The sequence below is a fragment of the Watersipora subatra genome, chromosome 1, assembly GCF_963576615.1.
Source record: "Watersipora subatra chromosome 1, tzWatSuba1.1, whole genome shotgun sequence".
Classification (NCBI taxonomy): domain Eukaryota; kingdom Metazoa; phylum Bryozoa; class Gymnolaemata; order Cheilostomatida; family Watersiporidae; genus Watersipora; species Watersipora subatra.
This window is the reverse complement of record NC_088708.1, coordinates 75,299,420-75,323,178: the sequence shown is the minus strand read 5'-3', so window position 1 is coordinate 75,323,178 and position 23,759 is coordinate 75,299,420. Positions and strand designations below refer to the sequence as shown.

Below are 23,759 nucleotides of genomic sequence, written 5' to 3'. Positions count from 1 at the left end.
AACAAAATTGTGCATTGATTTTCTATTATTGCTGTATTAATATATCAATAATATTGGTTATTCTAATGATATCAGTGTATTTTACTTCTAATATTGCATTTCTCCGAATGCGGGGAGAGAGATACAAACATATAATTTTTTCCTTTCATTATTGCTGTTTGTTGTATATAATAACACCCACACCCAGTACATTGCAGCTACCATCGCAGTTGTCCTATTGCACTGCAGTGCCATTTGACTGCTAATATTGCATTTCGCAACCATCAGTACCCTTTCTTTTTTCCAATATCACATTGGTCGTAGGGTGTATGACAGTGGAATTTCTAGTTATTATAATTATTGTTTATATTTCAACAATATTATTCATCTTGTATTTATATAAGCAACTCTTGGCTTCTTAGCAAAAGTACTGATATATATATATATAGTATACTATTGCACTGGTGTAGAGTTGTACAAATATTTAGGTGTACAGATATATAAATGTTTAGGTGTACAGCTATACAGGTATTTAGGTGTACAGATATTCAGGTATTTAAGTGTACAGGTACACCAGTTTTTTGGTATACAGGTGTATAAGTAAACACTTGTGAATATGTTTACCGTATCTGGGCATTTACCGGTACAGGTTTTGCTCTTTTCTTAATCTAAGATTAATTTCGCTGTCTTTGCTGACTACAGACATGTTTCTACTTTCATTGTGTTCCCTTTTTGCTATATTATAATTTGTTATTCATAGCAAGTTGTATGTCTCTCTGGATGACACAAGTTATCAGTTATCAGAATAGCATTATTTTATTAGTTAAAAAGACTGTTTGCCATAAAAAATAATCGCAAACAGTTTCAGATCAATAAATAAAATATTTAAAGAGACCAGTATTTGTGATTTAAAATTAAATACTTGAAAATCTATGGTAGAAATAATGTACCCACAGTTACACTGTCAGTACTTGTAATTCGATTGGTCGGTTCCAATCCAAAGCAAAATGATCAGAGCTCATCTACCGTAATGCTGAAAAGGAAGTGATGCAAGTGGAGATTTAGCTTATTGATGTAATTTCTCAGTATATGTTTTTTAGTTGGAGTGACAAGAGCTAAACTAGATATAACCTAAACTTCTCCTTTTTGACAAACTACAGCAATTATACTGTAGCTGAGACTCAGGGATCAAGTAACAGCTCAATACACTGATGACGAGAAATGCATTAAAGGTTGACTTGCAACAAAATTCACATTACAGCTATTTGGTATTATAAGATTCACCATGCCTTACTCTGTTGTGTTGTAGACGCAAAATATATGGGAATGTGATCACAAGCTTTTAAAAGGTCAAAAACAAACAGTTAATCGCAGCCAAATGAGACCGTCGTAGTTTGGATTCGCTTTCCAAAACGGCTCAAATGGGACGTAGTTGTTACAGGATGGTTTCTGTTTACACTTTCATGCAACCCTATTCGTCAGCACATAGTCGCTGGCAGATTGCATCTCCGTGAGAGGGGGTGACACTCTAACTGGTCAGGCAGACGCAACTCCTTGCCGAACATCATGAAGTTGGCTACCTCGCCTGTCACTGTGTGGAAGGTGCCTCGGTACGCTCGCATGAACTGGGACAGGAGTTCGTCCCTGTCGTCCTGGCTTCGTTCTAACAACATGGCTCTCAGAGAGTTGACTAGGCCTCAATTGTTCCTCTCCACAATCCCATTTGCCTGGGGATGGTAGAGAGAAGTTAGCATCTTGCTCACTTTGCAGAGCTCCTCCATCAGTTGGCTCTCAAATTAAGCACCTTGTCTGTATGAATTTGCTCTGGAAGCCCCAGGTAGAAGAACACTTTTTCATCGAGGGCACTGGCCACTATTGAAGCCATTGCTTCTAGAATGGCAATGGCATCCTGCCACTGGGTAAAATGGTCCGATAGCACTAAGATCCACTTACTGCCTCTCTGGGTGGTGGGAAGGGGGCCTACCAGGTCGACGGCGACCTTCTGCCCGGTTTGGCCAGCGTATAACCTCTGCCGGCTCTGTGCGGGCTTAGTCCCTACATGATTGGCGGCCTGGCACACCTCACAGCTTCGTACTAACCTGCAGACAGTGGCTGTCAGTTCAGGCCAGTACCAGGTAAGCTGGAGGCAGCTTACTGTCTTCCCCACTCCGAAGTGGGCCATGGTATGTGTCTGCCAGATAACTGGCTCCCTCATAGCCGAGGGGCACACTGCACACCACCGGGTTTGACCATGAGAGACCACTCTGGCTTCTAGCACGCCATCCTGTCTGATTCTAAGGGATTCCCTCCTGCTATGCAGAACCCTGAGCTTCTGGCTCCCAAACTCTAACAGTTCCGAAGGCACTTCGGTGTGGCTCTGAAATGCTCAGTACATTATGACTCTTGACTCTTGCCCTCACTCTGCAGCCGAGCCAACTGGTTAGTTAGCTGAGCCAATGCCTCAGGTTTCAGGGTGGCCTCGACCAACTTCAAGTCGGCCTCTGCTTCCATGGGAGCAGGGTGCCGGCCCATATGGTCGGTCGTCTCGCGCGCAGTCCTGGCGACCTCTGCCCATCTCTTAGGTGGTTCCTGGTGGCGACTAGTAGTGCCTCGGGTCATCACCCGCTCAATTTCAGGGAATCCCAGAATGGCCTCGACCGGTTCTGGGTTGACCTTGGCTGTTTCAGTGGAAATACCAGATACTCATGATACTCATGATCATGATATTCTATTTGGACACACTGTCAACATTTTTTGCATGTCTGTCTGCTCAAGCCATTGGCGTTGTCGTGCTTTAATCCTGCGCGGTGTTCCAGTTTGTATTTGAACTCGGATAGTACCTCTAGCCAACGCGCCACCTGGTGGGAGAGCTCTTTCCTGCAGCAGAGCCATTGCAGGAAGGCACGGTTCATGCGCAGCCAAAACCCCTGTCCATATCAGTACAGGCGGAAGTGTTTTACCGCTTTGACCACTGCTAACAGCTCTCTACATGTCACGCAGTAATTTCGCAGTGAGGAAGTGAGTGTTTTGCTATAGTAAGCAGTCACTCGTTCCTGGTCGTAAAGCTGCTGTGACAGCACAGCTCCTATGCCGCACTCGCTGGCATTTGTGTCCAGGATATAGGTATTCCTCAGATCTAGATATCCCAGCACAGGCGCTGTGGTGAGGCTGTGGCGCAGGGTGTCAAACGCTGCCTGCTATTTGCCTGTCTATCGCCAAAGCTCTTTCCCTTCCACCAGCCGGTGAAGGAGTTTCACAATGATAGCAAACCTTGGGATGTACTGCCAGTAGTACCCGACAGCACCCAAGCTAACGTGGCAACCCCTTCGCTACTTACTATGTGGCCTAGGTACCGCATTTGGGACTGTAGCAGCTCGCACTTTGTCGGTTTGAGCTTGAGTTTGACTTGCCTTAGTTGCTGGAACACATCCTCCACCCACTAGAGGCTGGTTTCAAAATCAGGTGCAATAACAATCACATCATCCAGGTACAATAGTAACGTCTGCCAGTAAAGCTCATGTAACACTCTTTTCATCAATGGCTGAAAAGTGGCTGGGGCGGAAGTCAGTCCGACAGGAAAGACTCTCTGTTTCCACAATCCCGAGCGAGCGACGAAGGCTGATTTTTCCCTAGCATCTTTTGTCCAGCGAAACCTGTCAGTAGCCGCTGACGAGAACAAGGGTACTAAAATATCGGCTTCCAGCCAAAGCATCCAGACTTTTGTCTATCTGAGGAAGGGGATAGGCGTCTTGTTCTGTCACTGCGTTGAGCCTTCGGTAACCCACACATCCATGTATCTATCTTTCTTCTTCACTAATACAATAGGTGAGCTCCACGCTCCTCCAGCCGGCTCAACCAACCTTCTGGCCAACAGGTCATGTACTTGTCTCTCAGCCGCTGCTTTCTTTCAGGCCCTAAGCGGTGAGGGGTTGACGAATAGGTCGGGTCCCGTCATTCACGGGTATGGAGTGCTCCACGAGCAACGTTTTACGCATATCATCATCTCCAGTGCTAAACTCTTACCCATACTCGGTCAATAGTGTAGCCAGTTTTCTAGCCTGCTCTACGTTTTGGCACGAGAGTTTGGTAGCCTGATACAGTTCCTTAAGATGCTGGGAGATCCATGGCTTGGTCTTGACATAGATGATTGGCACAGCAGGGCCTCCCTTAAAGGAAGGGACGCTGGTGATGAGAGGAGGCGCTTCTACACTAGTGTAAGGGCCTACGGTAGTTCTCGAAAGGATGATCAGGAGTTGGGTGTGTGAGTTGAGACATGTAACCAACACCTTTTCATCTGCTTCAGGCTCATTCAGGTTTGTAGCTAGAGGCGGGTTTTCAGGGTATCCTTTTATTATCCCGAACAGACAGACATTTCGTGCGGTCAACCTACATGTACACATGACTGCAGCTTCTGTCCTAGCTGGCACAACCAAGTCCCTAATTACCTGAACTTTGTTGTGGAGGAGCTTTCCCATTCAGTCGGTACAAGCAAGTGGCTTCCCATCCACCTTCACCACAGGTCGTGCAAATCCGTCAGGCATTGGTGTGCTGTAAAGAAGGGCATGCCAAGAATTGGGTCTTCAATAATCTGACTGACTATGAAGACTTCTTTTGTCTTCACTTTTCAGAGCCTTACTGGGAGCCGAATTGCACCGTAAAAGGGTAATCTAGTCCCATTAGCAAGCAGGCCATGGGTGTCACTCTCCTCTAATTGCTCTCTTACACCACAAGGAAGTCAGTCGAACACCTGTTTTCCCAGCAGGTCAGTGGTGCATCCAGTATCCAACAGGAAGTGCACGGCTCGACCTTTGATTTTATCTGGTAAGAAGTAACTGGTAAAGTGTGTGCACCCTAGCAGGTGTGCTTGCACAAGTTCTCTTGTGCTCGAAAGTGCTGCCTGAAGCTGCTCCGCTTGTGCAGGTAGAAAACGTGCCTGGCTGAGTCTCTTTGGATGGCAGAGAGCTGTCCTCTACAAGACAGGGAGCCAAGACACCTGAGAGGAAGGCATAGTGCTTACTTCGAGAGGACTCATGCCTGACTCTTTTAGGTGTAGTGGTTTGAATGTGGTCTGGGTAGCTGTGGGGGTTGATTGAGGTGGAGTTCTGGGTCGGCCTAACTTTCTTGGATATGTCAATCCTGGTGAGGCCTTGGCTTTATCAGTACTTCGTTTTTTCCTGATTGCCGCAGAGGCCTTATTGCAGCTAGTAGTGGGTGCTACTGCTGCGGCCTTCTTCCCTTTCCCAACTCCTTTTATCTTTTGACTGTAGCACTCCTTTCGGAGATGTCCCGTGCCTCAACATATCCAACAAATGGCAGGCTTCGTTTCTGAAGGCTCTGTTAACTTTTTTGCAGCTTCTTGACCTGTTCCGCTAGCTGCTTTAGTGTGGATAGCAGTACATTCAAGGTGTCCTGTTTGGCACTGCATACTGCAACATGTCCTGTATTGGCCTCTGGGTCTTCTATTTTTTCTGTTCTCAAAATATGGGACCGGATGGCTTCAAAGATTGCCACCACCTCGACTGCCCTTCCGCAAAACTCTGCTTCTCTTTCAAAGCCTCTTTGAGGTGCAGGGTGCTATCCCCCGTTGCCCTCCTATTTGCAGCTGCGATTTCACTAAATCTGGTAATGAAGCGTGCCGGGTCTCCGACATCATTATACGCAGGCGTTTTGAACTGAGAGACGGGTTCCGAGTTCCGACTTCATCTGACAAGTTGCCTAATGGTGTCAGCTAGTCGGTCTGTTTCCCTGTCTACACTACTTGTCTTCCTTTGAGACATTTGTCTTCCTTTGAGAAGGAGCTTCTCTCTAAGTGAGAAGGACCGTTATAGACGATCATGACCTGACTTGGAGTGCTTAAGCCTTTTTTGGCAGTATCAAGCTCCTTACAGAGTGGGGGGTAGTTGGCGTAGTGCCAGTCATCAACCCTTCTCTGGAGTTTTGGATAACTTGCTTATTTTAAAACACCAGGTTTTTCTACAAATGTGGGGAATAGCCGTACAGCTATCTTGGCCAGATTCAGAACTTCCGGTGTTTGCCGTACTACTCCAGTTTCCCTCTACTAAGATCTGCCGCAGTTTGATTTCTAAAATTTTAGATGGTGCCTGTCGGGTTCAGTGAAATTCTACTGTTGCCACCAGTGTAAAAGAATTCGCCGGCCTTTACTTGGTACAATCTAGATTATTACATAGAGAAAAGAATGCGTGTAGTTTCTTTCAATTTTATTGGGAGCGTACAGCTATCTGGTCTGCTCAACCGAGTGAGCATGCTCCTTTATAAACAATAAACTAACTCGTTCCGGCTAATGGAACCGAGTAAAAGCCGTATAAAATTAGTAATAAACAGAATCACTAATCCGAAAACGCAGCGTGCTCTTACTGAAAGAACTTTCAACAGGAAAAACCCAGAGAGAGCTGCGGAAAGCCCTGCAGTATCGGACCCAGTGGATGTACTGCTCCGGGGGCAGAAACCTATTGAAGGCTCCAACAAGACTTGCCTGAGGAGGCAACGAGCTCCTACCGGAAAAACTTCCTACAACAAGAAACCCGGAAAGGAGCCGACAGCCACGGACACAGTAAAAGCACTACTCTGGGAAAAAAGCAGAAACTTACTGAAAGCCAGACATGGCCAATAGGAGAGCAAGAAGTGCTGATTCGGGAACCGACCGACTAGTCGAGGCACTAGAACGGGTACTACTGATGCTAAGGGCACAGGAACCGGCACAACATTTTAGGACTCCCCAGTACACTGGAAAGGGAGATGTGGAAAACTTCATTGCTCGCTTCACGAAGGTAGCCGACGCCAACCAGTGGCCGAAAGGAGCAACCCTATTGCACCTCCAGGAAACACTGGACGAACAGGCTGAAGACTGCGGACAGGCCGAAGACCAGAAGGCCATTTTCAATGCCCTCCAGGCAAGATTTAGTCTATCCGCCAGGCAGGCGCTAAGCCAGCTCAACGCCCTTAGGCGAGAGGAAAGGATGACCCATCAAGAGCACGCTATGGAGGTCGAGAGGTTGGTACGCATTGCGTAAGGACACCTGCCAAATCGATACCAAAATAGTATGGCTATGGAGACCTTCTGCAGCTCACTTAAGGACCCTGCCTAGCAGCGACATCTGCTGGCCGTACATATGCCCATGCTGGCTGACGCTGTACCGGCTGGGAAAAACTACCTCCACATCCAAGGAGGCGAGCGTAAATCCACTAGATCTTTTGTACGAACTCAAAAGGGATTTCCACTGTCCCGGATGCTGCCTACACCCCTCCGTGCAAACGGCAGGGATGTAGCTCAAAACGAAGGAGCGTGACCCCCAAATCTCCCACCCCAAACAGCGAGAACCACCCTTACTGGACTAGATGGTCGGAAGCCTGTTTTAAAGGTGGCAAGGCCGACACCTTCTCTGCTTTGGGGATGGCAATCACAAGAGCCGCGGGTCTACTCCAGAGGTAGGACGGCCCGAAGGACCGACCCTGCACCACCGCAGGAAGGAAGGTTCCTAGGCCTCTCGGAAGATGTTTTGGAAGACACCCCTAGGGGGCAAGCCCTCAGCCGACCTCACTCTACCAGCTATTTCCTCTCTGGAAGAATAGAGGGGCGGCCCATCCAGTTTCTTTTAGACACAAGATGCAACGCAAACCTGATCAATAACCCGGAGTTTGACTGATTGCCAGGAGCCATACGGGACCAACTCGAGGAGAGTGACAGCCATGGACTAGTTGCTGATGGAACACGGCTCTCCTTCTACAGGATAATCTATCTGGCCATCCGCCTAAAAGATGTAAAGACAGAGGAAGTGTTTGTAGTTAGGTGTCTGAGCGAGGATGCCATACTCGTAATGCCATTCTTTATTGCCCATCAGTGCTCTCTCAAAGTTGAGCAACCGGTGGTCTGAGTGGATGGCAGACAGCTAGTCTGCATGGATCAACATGGGCGACAGCTACAGAGCAAGGTACAGGTGATAAGGAGGGTAGTGGTTCCCGCCCGGAGAGATATGGCAATACACTGTCACATCACCACGTGAAATTACTGTCTCATGAGACTGATCGAAGGATTTCGCGATGGACCTCCGATAGCAAGTAGCTTGAATCAGCCGGGAACCCAATGGGCAGGTCGTCACCTGCTGCATGAATGCTACGGAGCGACCATTGACTTTCCAGTTCGGAGCCCACTATCGACACTTACACGGGAGTGGAGACTGTACAGATCGAAGAGGACGATCCCTTACTGTGTGACACCGGTCCGACTTCAATCAATGGAGTGCTGGCTCACCTTGAAGAATTGTTTCTAGCAGTTCAGCCAAACTGTGAGGAGACGAGTCAAACGGCGAGGTTGGCTTCCTTGCTGAGTTGATATGCCACCGTGTTCAGTACGGGTGCCGACGACGTAGGAAGGACCACTGAGGTAGAACATTCTGTTCCACTTAAGGAAGGCACCCAGCCAATCCGGCGATTCTCCCACAGACTCGGACTAAAGAACGAGGCCGAGGCCAAAAGGCAGATCTAGGATCTGCTCAAGCGGGGGCTTATCAAGCAAGCCGGAAGAGCTTGGAGCTCCCCCGTGGTGTTGGTCCAGAAGAAAGACGAGAAGTGGCGCTTCTGCATCGACTACCGGCGTCTATACGCCGTCACCGAGCAAGACGCCTACCCTCTACCGAGAATCGACGACAGCCTGGATGTCCTGTCCGGCAGCCGCTATTTCAGCACGCTCGACCTGGTGAGCGGGTACTGGCAGGTACCCCTGGATCTAGAGGCGCAGGAGAAGTCGACCTTTTCAACATGGTCCAGATTATGGAAAAGGAAGGTGTTGCTTTTCGGACTGGCGTCCGCTCCCGCCACTTTCCAGAGACTCATGGAGCGCGTTCTACACGATCTCCACTGGAGAACGCTGCTACTCTATTTGGATGGTATTATAGTCATCGCCCCAGACTTCGATACGCATCTGCCTCAGCTGGAGGAGGTCTTCCAGAGACTCCACAAGGCCGGACTGAAGTTAAAGCCTTCTAAGTGCAAACTATTGCAATCCCGAGGTTCCCACTGGTTTCCAACCCCAATTCGCCACTGTAGCACATCCCTTGCACTGAATGACTGTGAAAGGAGAGCTCTGAAAGTGGACGGAAGGGGAACAGAGTGCCTTCAATGCACTGAAGGATAGTATCAGTACAGCCCCAATTTTGGGCTACCCAGATCCCCAGCGGCAGTACATTCTGGAGACATACGTCAGTGGATGTGGAGTGGGGCCATACTGTCTCAAGTACAGGAGGGCTGCAAGAGGGTCATTACCTACTACAGCAAGATTCTCACCTCCCTTGGAACGCAATTACTGCATCACTCGACGGGAGCTGCTTACGGTGGTAAAGGCAGTGAAGCACTTTCAGCCGCATTTGCATGGCCAGGAGTTCCATTAACGGACTGACCACATGTCACTTTGGTGGCTTCAGGAAGAGGGAACCCTCGAACCAGGAAGCCCAGTGGCTAGAGATCCTGGCTGAGTTCCGCTACGTCTTGGAGCATTGGTCAAGGTCTCGCCCTGGGAACGCAGATGGGTTGAGCAGACAAACCTGCGAGGACTGCCGGCAATGCGCGAGCATTGAGCAGAGGGACGAGGGCCCCTCATGAAAGGAGTTGGCAAGGGAACAAGGGCCATTAGCCGTGTGGGTGCCGACTAGTTGCTTGGATGAGTATCCCGCTCCCAACAGGGCAAGATCGACCCTAGGCAACGTCGCATATTCTGGAGGGCCGGCTGGCAACTCGCACGGGACTCCCGCTCCAACAGTGGCGGGATTGAACCTGGGTGCCGGAGGTTCCTCCAAGGGGCTACCGGCTACACCAGAGATAACGGAACCAAAGGGCGAGCTGGCAAAGACATAGGCCATCGCACAAGGACCAGTGGCTATCATGTATCGCATCATCGCCACAGAAGAAAAGGGGCCAGCGGAACACCTGGAAGTCAGAAACAGAGAGCGGAATATCTTGCATCACACGTGAGGCTCTCTGTTCAAACGACAGGACAGTGTGCTGGAAGCACGAGTGGCCTAACAAGGCCACGCCAGATGGGGCGCCATTTGCCCCTGGCCATGTGAGAGCCTACGATGTGGCAAACGCACGCCCTGGCTCACTCTGTGGTGGGAAAAATGACAAGCTGCTTTTAGCTGACTTGGTACTGGCCTGGACTGATGGCCACAGTTAGACGGCTCATCAAGAGTTGTGAGGTGTGCCAGGCTGCAAAGCATGAAGGGACAAAGGCGGCAGGAGGGAAAAGAAAGCTCTACACTGCACAACCCTAGCAAAAAGTGGACTTGGACCTGGTGGGTCCATTTCCAGTCACACCTAGGGGGAGCAAGTCGGTGCTGGTTTTCACCGACCACTCCACCCAATGTCAGGTTGCACTGGCACTACCTGATGCCATGGCCCCGGTGGTCGCAAATGCACTAGATGAGCGGGTCTTTTGTTACCTAGGGTTACCCGAGCGAATTCACATGGACCAGGGGGCGCAGTTTGAGAGCCAACTGATAGCCGAACTGTGCCAAATCTGGAATGTGGCGAAAACCCTTACGACTCATTATCACCCACAGCCCAATGGAATCATTGAACGGAATAATCGGGGACTTGGAGACTCCTTGAGGGCACTACTTTTGGCTCAGGAACAAGATGAGTGAGACCTGCTGCTTCTCCAGATGATAAAGGCATGCCAAGGCACTCCCACTCTGCAACCAGAGAGACAGCCAACATGTTGATGTTGGGATGGGAGCTGAGGTTGCCGGATCAGCTGGAAAGCCACCCACCACCGACCGAGTTTTTTCCTGGCCACGAGCATGCCTTTAAGGTGCAGCGTAGGCTGCAGACGGGCACGGGGTGCTACAACAAAGTCAGATGGAGGTGAGACAGTAGGACCGGTAGGAGCCACTGCTGTACGCCAAAGGCGATTAGGTTTGGCTCACGAAATAACGCTGGAGACGGGGAAAACCTCCTAAGCTGCAGGCCAAGTTCGTGAGACTATACCAGGTCCTAAAGGCTTGGGGGAACCACACATATCTGGTGGAACAACAGGGCTAGTCTTCTATTTAGAGCGAAAAAAGGCTGAAACCTTATCACGCTTGCCCAGAAAGGTTGTGGCAAGCCCCAGCCACCCTGGAGCCAAAGAGGGGTCCTAACATGAAAGTCAGAAAGAGTCAGAATTGACCCTGTACCCATAATGCCACCACCAGTTAGGAAAAGTTGCTACTAGAGGCTGCAGAAAAATGACGGCAAGAGATAATTTCGGGAGAAAATTCGGCTGGACCAGAGGAAGGAGAAAGCCAAAGACGCCCTCCGAGTTCCGAGGAAATCAATCCAGCCACACGGAAAAAAGTTTTGGGAGAGCCTGAAGCAAACCAGAAAAGACCACAACGCTAGATCCCATTAACCCCGCAATCTAATCAACTCTGGTCCGGCACAATCCGAGGCCAGCCTAGACAACTAGGAAGCCAGAACGGTACGGAGATGTTGTATGTTATTCGATGGAATTGCCGGAAAACAGTCCAGAGGTCGTGCGGGAAAAGTTGTAAAACGGTTCTCACGAATGCAACCAAGGCTTTCCTTTTAAAGCAGTCATTTTCTCTGGGCAACATCAGAGCGCTGGAAAAAATGGATAGCGAAGGCAACACAACACTACAGGACTTACTGACTTCAGTCACAATTTGCTTGAAAGAAGCTGGAGAAGACATGATGAGGCCAACACCGGCAAACGTGGTGGCCTACAAGGGAGATGACACGGAGTTGGATATGACACAACAACCGGACTCTGTCATATTAGAAATTATCAAAGAAGGATCAGAGGCGTTGTTAGATGCAACTTTAACCGAGGAGAGGGTGGAAGATCTGCTCAACGAGGCGATGCCAGAAGATGTGGAAGAGGAGTGCTGGGTGGCTGCTATGCGCACTAAGAAGAGACAAGTCAGCCTCCCCTCACCGGAGTTGTCTTCTTTTCCACCGGCTGTTACCGTTAAAGAAAGCACGCTCGTAAGAGAGCCGGAGCCACGGAAGAAGACGATAGAAAGGACTATCAAATATCTGTCTTTCCGGACTGTCTCACCAGCAGAGGAACAGGTGAAAAACGGGAGTTGCCGAATTTGTCAGTTTACAACCAGAACCCGGCATATCCACTTTCATGTCCTACAACACTACACTGTGTTTCTATGCCCCTGTGACTGGCAGCACGTGTCGAGAGACCACATGCTATTACACCACGCTATTCACCAACAGGGAGAAGTGGAGCCGGTGGTGTATCTGGTCGACCAGGACTCCTGGGAGCAGTTCTGTTAGGAGAACATGTCGAGATCTCTGACGATGGCTGCCTGCACTCCCACTACTAAAGGAAGGAGGTGCCGTAGCCTGCAAAGAGGAGCTGAGCAGCCTAGGACTCAGCTGTGCCCCCAGCCCGGGTCTGCTCGGCCTCGACCAGGAGAAACCAGACGGCCTTGAATCCCGCCAGGTCACGCACGCTGGCCGAGATAGTAGGACGGACTCCAGCTAGCCAGACCCTCCTGCAGACACAGCGCAGCCGAGTTCGGTTATTGGCTTAAGACACCCAGGAGTGGATGAAGGCTGCCGAGACAATGCAGACGGTCTTACGGCAAGGACACTTGGAGGGCCGGGATCACCAGCAACTGCTGGAGGAGGTGGAGCGCCTCCGCTATGGAGCTTGTCAACATGAGACTCTGGCTTAACTAGTGCTCTCTCAGGACATAAATTGGAGACCTTAGTCACCAATGAAGGGGAGTGTGTTGTAGATGGCATCCCTTTACATTTAGCCAAGCCAAGCCCACAGCCAAGCCATTGCCGTGCGGAGTCAAGACCGAGCCGGGCCGAGCCAAGCTGAACCTGGCTGAGCCGTGCCGAGTCCAGCCAAGTAGAATGGAGGCGGAACTTACTAGCTATATAACCTCGAACATTTGTGTACAAGAACAGAGCTGTTCTGGGCCTGTTCATTGCCTGTTACTTGAGCATTTTTGTACAACTTTTGAACTAAGCAGAAAATATATGTATAAACTCATACACCGAGTCTTGTACTAGTGGAGAAAAGTGAAGGTCACACAAAACCTTTACACTATTTTAATTATCTGTGCAATCACAAAAATCTGAATCGGCTATAATGTCATCAACATAAGTAGTTATTTGTTTTCTAACTCGGACGCATTTAGTGAACTTACGCAAAAAGTCTTCGTTTTTAAGTTTGAATTTCCCAAAATAATGATTAAAATATTAAACTTTAGGCTAATTTTATAGAGAAATCTTAGGACAGCACTGTCAGTACCATAAAAGTCCTGAAGACCATTGGTTATGTTATCAACGAATAATAAAATTCAGTTACTAGCAATTGCTGGTAAAGTCGCAAAAATGTGTCTACGCGGTCTACCGTAGAAAACGCACAAATGAGTCTACTTCAGAGAAAGGGTTTAAAACGTTGGACTTGCCACTTTTTGTGATAGTAAACATGTTCATTTCCTTCTGCAGCTGAGTTACTTTTACTTTTTTTTCAGCTGTGAGTGCTACAGAACTACAGCTACTACAGAACTTGCACGACTACTGCTACTGCATTTTCCCTACTAAAGTTCTACTTCAAAAAGGTGTGTACTTCTTATTCAATGTTGTAGTGTATTGTCTATGAATTGCCCCACCTCAACTACAAAAAGATAAGTACTTTTTATTCAATGCTGTAGTGTATTGTCTATGAATTGCCCTATCTCAACTACGTAATAATGTTGGATTTGCTACTGTTCATGATAGTGGGACATGTTCATTTCCTTCAGCAGGTAAGTTACTAATTTTTTTTCTAGCTACGAGTAGGTCTACTGTAACTTACTACTACAGAACTTGCACGAGTATTCCAAGGGTTGCAATAGGCGATGGTGAAAAGAAAGAGATCAGCTGGGATCGACTTACTGTTATCCTGTTCTAGCCATGACCAGCTGTACGTCGCCTGCTCAAAAGTAGGCACCAGCCAAAAACTGTTTCTTCAAACACCCGATAGAAAAACAAAAAATGTTGTCTATCCGCAAGTGTTTCGTTGAGCTAACATTTTGTTATTGTTATGCCATGCTATGTTCTTCAAGTTCTGCTATACCACATGCAGCATTTTCTAACATATTTTTCAGTATATATATATTTTTTCATGCATTTGTTTTCCTTATTGTATCTCATAAAAAGGCTATCATGTTGGCATTGTGTTTCATTATTGTAAAGTGCTGTGCATACCGTCTGTTTTGTTATACATATAAATTTTATCAACACAACGTCATTACTGTTTGTATATACCATGTCAAAACACAGGTTATGTACAAAGAACTGGTGAGCCATGATTAGTGTTTTAAGCATGTAGATGTCTCCATTCAATAAATGCTGGCAATAGCAAAATATTTTGTATAACTTTTTAAAAGGTGCAAATTTTTCAATACTGCCAGTTTGAAGAACTTCAGTTTGCCTAGCAATGTAAATTTCATTATCAGTTCTCTGTACACAAATAAGGCAACTCCGATTTGAGTGGTTTGAGGCTGATGCATTGTAGACTAGCTATAAACGTATTGCAGATTTCCATTGTTCTCTCCAACATTATGGACATATATGACTGCATATGCGTATGCATAATGTGATCAGGGCAGAAAATTTCAGTAGACTGCATATTTGGAGTTGTTTTACAGTATGAAAAACAACTCTCAATAACATTATTGCTGTACATGAATCTGTCCTCGGGGATGGGTAATGCAGCTAGCGGTTTGGGGCCGTGGCGTCACTCGGGGATGCGCGGGAGACCTTTTTTGCACCGAGTGCAGCGAGAGTCTCTAGGCGCGGCTTTTTGGATGAATGAGTTGGCGATTGCGAAGCGATTGATTGCAAAGCGATTGAGTGTTAGGCGATTGATTGCCAGGCAATTGATTGCGAGGCAGGTGCAGGCCGGTTGCTTGCAAGGCGGTTGATTGCAAGGCGAGTGCAAGAGCGCTATTGTCAACTGCGAGGCAAGTAAAGACTGGTCAGCCAAGGCGGGGGCTTGGCGGAAAAAGTGCGCAATCGTCAACTGCAAATATAGACGGGTGTGAGCAGATGCATGAATCTAGACAAATGAATTTAGAATATTTACTTGATTTTACATGCATCAAGCTGTAAAACACATTGCAGGTTTCCATTGTTCTCCCCAACATTATTTACATGTATATGTGTATGCAAACTCTGATCAGGGCAACAATTTTAGTAGACTGCATATTTGGAGTTGTTTTACAGTATGAAAGACAACTCTCACTAAACTTTACGCTGCACGTGAATCTGTTTCTGTAGGCGGGTAATGCAGCTAGTTCACTATAAACTGAACATGTTGGTTGTCTGTAAACAGTCCACAAATCATCTACATGTGAAAGTTTTATCTGCAAGTGGTAATCATTTGATCTATGCAAGCTGGTCTGAATAGTCTTCACATCTGCAATATTTGAGGTGAACAAGAAACCCATAATGCATTGTATCTTGACGTTGAGACGCGCCAGATGACTGGTGTTTTCTTCGTCCGCTTTAATGCCGATAATTCGGAACTGGTCGCTGGCACAAATGAAGGTTATATTTATATATTCAGCAGAGAACTGCATAAGAGAACAATGCAAATTGATGCCCATGACGATGACCTTAGTTCCGTATGTTTCACCGACGATAGTGGCAATATACTTTGTAGCGGAGGTGAGGATGCAGTCATTAAAGTTTGGGAAAGTCGATGTCTCCGCGAGGTAGCACCGGTGCCAGTCGGTCAGCTGTCTGGTCACCATGATTCCATCACACACATAGACAGCAGAGGCGATGGCCGTTACTTGATTACCAATTCAAAAGATCAATCGATCAAGCTGTGGGATATCAGAAAATTTGCAACTAGGGAAGGTATCGAAGCTACGAAACACGTAGTGTCTAAGCAAGACTGGGATTACAGGTGGCAGCCGTATGTTGGAAAAGTGATAAAGGAGAAGCTAGTGAGTGACTGCTCCCCAATGACTAACTATGGTCTCAGCGTAAAGAGGGCATTGGTACGCTGCCGTTTCTCTCCGTTATTTTCGACTGGTCAGCGTTACATACATAGTGGTGACAGCATGGGTCGAGTCATCCTATATGATGACCTATTTGGGAAAATCATTCGAACTCTCAAGGGTTATATGGATGATGGTCTTAGGATAGGGCAAGAACCAGATGTGATGCGAGACGTGTTCTGGCACCCGTATGATAACACCATCATCAGTTCAGGCTGGGATTGCTCAGTCTACAAATGAGAGCGTCATATTACCGAAGACCTTTAAAAATCTTTGCATTTGAGCATGTTGATAACCATCTCTTATGTTGCTACTGTATGTCTACAGGCTAGTGTAATCTCGCAGCTGTCACATGTTCTATTTAACTCTCTTATAACTTGTTACATTTTTACGGCTGAGTGTTTGCTTGTTTGCAGTTCTCAAAATTTGTGCAGTATATTTCTTATCAGATTATTTTTATTGGCCTACACTAATCCTGTGCTCAAACTTCTGTTAGCAAATATTTTAATGTAGAGCCTCTACTCCACTGTGATTAAAAATTCTGGGTGGCATTTGTGTCGACACTTGTTACAATATATGACGTAAGATGAAAACTAGTGCTATTATATGCTTGATTTTGCTGTTCAGGGCTTCAGCAGGAGCAGGTGGGTGTAATAATAGCTAGCTGTAGGTGAATAGCTATTAGTGACATATTCAGCTTGGTTTATGGATGTCATCATGCGTAGTACTATGTTAGGGAGATGCAGGTGAGCTCATAGCAGTTGGTAACAACGTTATGAAGGTGAGTTATCTTGGTCATTAATTATACCAGCTAGTTGGTGGCAATTAGCTACAGGTGAGTTGTCATGATTTGTGCCAACACCAGCTAGGTGTAAGTATTGACCATGGTCACTGTCAATGACAGGTAAAGTTACCATAGTTATAGGTAACAAATCAAACCATTACACACTGATTATTTGATACATGTTATTGCGCCTAAATTACTTTTAGCTAGCATGTTTCAGCTGTTATAGCATTTTGCAAATGTGTTTCTATTAACATTGAGCAGCAATATCTATTCTCTATTTTATTATCTCACAACTCCCACTGCTATATAGATTACCCTACAGGATGAATTTATTTGAGGAGTTATATTTCGCGAAAACTGCTATTTCATGCATATTCGCGGATTAGTTTATTCGCGGCTGAAAACTGTCACTCTCTATGAAGAGTTAACCATATTACGTGTACCTATACCGTTAACCCTATGCATGCGCCCATTGCGCGTTTCGTTTCCTATTTAGCTTTCAACTACGGGTAGATATTTGGGATATTAGGAAATTTTTGCTGTGTTCAGAGCTTATTACGAATATTCATAGATTTGGAGGCCTTTGATGAACCAACAATTTGTGGTAAGTAATAAGTTTTTCAAAACGATTTACTAAATTGGTTGAATTTTACTTTGGTTCTTCGGTAAAACGCAATATTTATTTTTTCCATCCCTACCGCTTTATCATTTGTTTTAGTGTGAGAGATTTTTTATCATACACGCAAGCACAATGGCTGCAAGGGTGGTATATGCCATTCTTAGAAGATCACCAATCATTCTGGAAGGTCTGGAAATTGAGGTAGAAGTGACCGCAGCTACTTACGAAGAGAATATATCTGTTTTAAAGAAAAGGAACAAAAACGCCTTTACGAGCACAAATCTTTGGCCAACCGGCAAAACTTTGCAATACTGAGCCATGAGGTGTTACAATACCACTGGTTAGAAGGCAGTCGGGTCAAGGACACAGGGCACTTTCTGTTGTGCGCGGCATGGTCAGGCTGACACAATATACTAACAATATACTTACAATACACTTGCAATTTAGCCGCATCCAAACATGGTGTCAGGAAAGAAATTGCAACAATAATTACCAGTCTCACTAACACTCACAACCAATAGACAGTACATAACTATAAATAATAGTATGGGTACAACGAGCTGAAGGAACTAATGAATAGACTACTAATCTACTGCTACTGCGACAACCACGACTCATCATCTCGTCAACAAACCTACGTATGAACATAACGAAGTCAACGAACTATAACAACATACAATTACAGTAGCGCTATTAGGGGTAGAAGTGTGATTATGGTGAGATATATACATAAAGACATACATCCCATAGCATTCGCTCGTGCACTCATTATTGTTGCTATTGATTGACTACATCATCACTAGCTTATCGGATATACCCATGCAGACGCTCGCAGTATTACTAGAGGCAAAAATAATAGACTGTGTTGTTCTTATAAGCAACAGCATCTACTGCATGTATCATTCTTATAATTAAGAAGATTATATATATATATATATATATATATAGTTTTTTTTGTCCTTGACCTGAATTTGTTTTTGTGTAAGTTATTTAGTATAGTGGTTGTTTGCTCTCATCTACAGTGATTCATAGTATTCATTATTATGGAAACATTGCTTCCTGAACCGTTGTCAGAAACAACCGATGTGTCTACTTTAGCGACACAGTGAACCAGATTCAACAGACAGTTTGATTGGTTTATAGCAGCTAACGATAAGGCAAAAACTAAAGATGAAATGAGGCTGGCTATACTCTTGCGCACAGTGGGGCCAAGAGGTATTGAAATATATGACGATTTCAGTCTGACAGATGAAAAGCGCAAAAATTATGTAACAGTTGTTAAGGCATTTGATGATTACTGCAAGCCTAGAGTGAATTTGTTTGCATCGAGACACAAATTTCTGACAATGAAGCAAGGTGAGCAGACTGTTGATCAATTCTTGACAGCATTTTGTAAGAAGCAAGAGAGTATTGTGACTTTAAAGAAGCAGCCGAGGATTGGATCTTGCATGCGCTCACTTTGGGTTTATCGGATGAGGGGACGAGAAAGAGGCTCTTTGAAAAAAAGACCTTGATCTGGAAAAGGCTACAAAGATCTGCAGAACAGTAGAGGATACACACAAAGGAATGGTAGGGCTTAAGCTGAATGAGGAAGCACATGTGGTGTATAAGCGTCTATCGCGACCGGTTGATAGCACAGTAGTCCCAAAGAAGGAACCAAAAGTGAACGGTAATCGCAAGTACTGTGGCACATCACACCTTCTTTGGCAATGTCCAGCATTTGGAAAAGCATGCAATGTTTGTGGCACAATGAGTCATTTTTCAAGAGTCTGTCGGAAGAAAAATGAAGCAAGCATGAAAATAGTCGATGAACTAAAAGAAGATCAGGTGAACATGGTGATGAAGGAAGGAGACATGTCTTTGGGGTAAAAAGATGCATGGCTAATCAGGGTTCAGTTCAGCGTGAAGGTCGTAAACTGGTAACTAACCTGCAAGTCAAAGCTGAGGGAACTAGGGCTCCAAAACGGCTAAAGACTCAGCTGGACACAGCAGCTACATGTAATATTTTGAGCTTTCAAGCCTATGAGCAGTTAGGCAAACCGCCATTGCAAAAGAGTTCTACGAAACTTAACATGTAATATGGCACAGTGGAACTATCATTGGGTAGATGTGCTTTAACTGTCATGAACAGTGAAAAGCCAGTGATTTTGAGGTTTGAGGTGATAGATTGCAACAATCTTACATTGTTATCCTCAGACTCATGCCTATTGTTGCAGTTGCTAACAGTGAATGAATGTGTTGACTTGGTAGAAGGAAAGGAATCGGACACTATAGCATGGGCTTTAGAACAATACAACGATGTTTTCACCGGCCTGGGTAAATTAGCAGGGGAGTACGATATTGAAGCTGATGAATCTGTCAGACCTGTTCAAAATAGGTCAAGAAGGATACCTTGTGCGCTTAGGGCAGATCTAGCCAAAAAGTTGGTTGCTTTAGAAAAACAGGAGATTATAGCTAAAGTGGACAAACCCACTCCGTGGATTTCAAACCTTCGGGCCATGAGGAAACCGTCAGGGTCTATTCAAGTTTGTTTATATCCAACTGATCTCAGCAAGGCAATACAAAGAAATCATTACCCATTACCAACTTTGGAAGATGTGTTACCAACATTGAAGAATGCCAAGGTGTTTTTGTTGGTGGACGCTAAGGATGGTTTCTTGCAGATTGAGCTGAATGAAAGGAATAGTTTCCTTACTACGTTTTGGACACCTAAAGGCAGATATCGATGGAAAAAATGCCCTTTGGTTTGAATAGCAGTCCAGAAGAGTTTCAGAGACGTTTAAATGTAGCACTAGAAGGCATTGAGAGATTAGCAGTTGTGGCAGATGATGTGTTGATAGTGGGCCGAGGACAGAATATAGATGAGGCAATGAGAGATCACAATAAAACCTTTGTAACTTTACTTCAGAGGGCTCGTGAGACGGGGCTGAAGCTGAATAAAGAGAAACTGAGATTAAGATTGAGAGAAATACCATACATAGGACATATCTTATGTGAAAGCGGAGTGAAAGCATATCTCAACAAACAAAGGGATATAGTTGATATGCAAACTCCAAAAACAGTAGAGGAGCTTTGGAGGTTTTTAGGCTTTGCAAATTATCTTAGCAGGTTTATGTCTAATCTAGCCATGGTTACAAAGCCGCTGAGAGCACTATTAGACAAAGGGGCTGACTTCAAGTGGGAACAAAGACAGGAGAAAGCATTCCGAGAAGTGAAACAGTTGGCACTGAGTGGTGAAACCCTTGGTTATTTTGATCATACCAAACCTACTGTTTTGCAGTGTGATGCCAGCACTGTTGGGCTTGGGGCAGTACTATTACAAGACAAAAAAACCATTGCTTATGCTTCTCGCTCATTGACCAAATGTGAAAAGAACTACGCACCCTTGAATTAGAGTGCTTAGCCATAGTCTATGGTTGCCATCGGTTTGACCAATGCATTTACGGCTGCCCAGATGTGACAGTTAACTCAGATCACCAACCTTTAGAGTCAATAATGCGAAAGTCATTGCTACAGACACTTAAGAAACTACAGAGGATGAGATTGATGTTGCAGCGATATGATGTCCAAGTGACCTATTGCCTAGGGGCCAAGCAGGTGATAGCAGATATGCTTTCCAGAGCACCTTTGAAGGGTGACAGTTTAGTAGATATGGGACAAGTAGAGGTGTTTCAGCTAAAAAAATGAGAAGTTCGAGCATTAGAGATTGAAACTGTTAATCCAGAACAGTGTTCACAAGTAGGTGATAAGAAATTGGAGAGGGTGAGAGAAGCAACCAGTGAAGATGCAGAGCTGGTGATATTGGGTCAGGTGGTGAAGCAGGGATGGCCAGACAACAAGGATGAAATGGATGCGAAAGTGAGAAGCTATTGGAATTTTAGAGATGAGATTGCTAGCTTTAATGACATTTTGTATAAGGCAGAGCGAATAATTTTGCCAAAAAGCATGAGAAAGGAGGTGCTGAATTGTTTTCACAGCAGCCATCAGGGTATTGAGGCAACTCTTAGACAAGCGAGAGATAGTGTTTATTGACCCGGCATCACAGCAGATATAAAACAGACAATTGGAGAGTGCCAGGGCTGTCAGGACAACAGAGGGAGTCAGACAAAAGAATCATTGAGATCTCACTCGATACCCAACAGGTCCTGGGTTAAGCTGGGTATGGATTTGTTTCAAACATTAAAACAGGAAAATTATGTGATTATGGTGGACTATTATTCAGACTATTTCGAAATAAACAACTTACCTAATCTTGAGGCAGGATCTGTAATAACAGTTATGAAAGAGCAATTCGCGAGACATGGTATACCGGAGGTAGTACTCACTGATGGTGGGCCACAGTTTACGTCAGATATGTTTGCCAGATTTGCACGTGACTTGGGGTTTCAGCACACCATATCTTTACCGTATCATGCACAGTCTAATGGGAAGGCAGAGTAGGCTGTTAAAATAGCGAAAAACATGCTAGACAAAGCTGACAACATATATGCAGCACTATTGGAGTGGCGGAATACTCCTTCGTACATTACAGAAAGCAGTCCAGTACAGAAATTGTTCAGCAGGCGCACTAGGGCCATGGTTCCACAACCAATACAGTCTCTAATACCCCAGATCCTAAGTAGGACATGATAGAAAGAAGTGGGGTAATTTCAAAGCACAGCAGAACTATAATGTGGGAGCCAAAGACTTACCTGTCCTTCATGTAGGACAACCAGTATATGTTCAAGATTTGAGAAGGTATACCAAGGGAAACTGGAATGGTGATAAAGTGATAGGCATATGCTCTGACCGTTCATACTTAGTCGAAACTGGAGGCAAAATGCTAAGACGAAATCGACATTATTTGAGGCCTGCAGCCACCAAAGAGGGCACTAGTTGTGTGAGGGGTGAAAGAGATGATCAGTTATCTGCTGCAGAATCTCTGACTCAAGTTCAAATACCTGTTAATCGTCAGAATTGTGTGAGGAGTGAGAGAGCAGATGAGGGGATATCTGTTGCTGAACTCCCAACTCAGACAAGGGTTTGTGAGAGAAGCGAGAGAGCAGATGTGGGGATATCACTTGCTGAGCTTCTGGACCCTTCTCAGTCAACTTCAACAAACAACGTACCAACTAAGACTCGGAGTGGAAGAGTTAGCAGAATGCCATGACACTTAAGCAATTATGAGTAGACGGCCAGGATATCAATACACGGACAATCATAAGTTGGACACTTGAACAGTGGATTACACATACTCTACTTACATAACAATACTCGGTATATATATATATATATATATATATATATATATATATATTAGTAGTTACCGCTCATTTGTTTTATTTTGCTTGTCATTGCTTATTTGGTAGTACGCATAGCATAATAGTTTGACTAAGCTTCATATACCTGTGGGGGGTTCGAGGGGGATGTTACAAAACCACTTGTTAGTAGACAGTCAGGTCAAGGACACAGGGCACTTCCTGTTGTGCACGGCATGGTCGGGCTGATACAATATACTTACAATATACTTACAATAAACTTGCAATTTAGCTGCATCCAAACGCGAGGAGAGTTCTGATGATAATTTCCTTACCAGCCATGTAGTAGCGAGAGAATCATCTTTAACATCTACCCAAGACAGTGACAGCGATATAGAGCTGCTATTACCAAAATAACTAGTTAGAGAGCACCATTACACGCTAGTATTCACTTATCAAGAGTATCAGTTTAATTTTATTGCTCTAGACAACCGCCATATAGACTAAACCGTTTATATTTACTTGATTCACCGTTTGTAAAATTTTATTTGTACACTCAAGTTTGTAATAAATTATAATATATCTATATATGAAATAAAATATATAATTTAATCATGTTTGCTGCAGCGATATCAAGGAGTTGTTGTTGATGAAGGGGTCTAAGTTGACTGGTTGCTTCTCTGCCAATATTCTTGCCTTGATGAATATTACTACTTGTCTCTAGTTTTCGTAATCGGAATAGGTTGATTCATCCTCAATCTGCAGTAAACACAAAAAAGAAAAAAATATTAATAAGTGTTAAGGAAGTACAAAAACAATAGCTGAAGTATTTAATAAAAGTGATCAGTTTTTAAACAAAAGAATTACCTGATGCAGTTAATTATGGAAAAACGTATCTGCACTGCAAATCAAATACATACTATAATGTCCAGATCAGAATCACGATCGTCCTCAACTTTGGTATTAGAGATTGATGAAGTTGATTTCAATGTAAAAAGACTAGGAGAGATTTTTTTGCGATGACGAAGCCATGCCGAATAACTTGTAAAAACCTTGAATAATTTTGTAAAGTTTGATGCAATGGCAATAAAACTCGAAGCCCG

At 45.1% G+C, this 23,759-nt stretch overlaps 1 protein-coding gene and 1 pseudogene across 1 annotated transcript in view; both read left to right on the top strand.

The window, feature by feature from the left end:
* Positions 1-23,759, top strand: part of LOC137391538 (uncharacterized) — a 95,967-nt gene that overhangs the window by 32,830 nt on the left and 39,378 nt on the right. The window lies entirely within an intron of this gene.
* LOC137385465 (DDB1- and CUL4-associated factor 11-like) lies at positions 15,320-16,253 on the top strand (annotated as a pseudogene).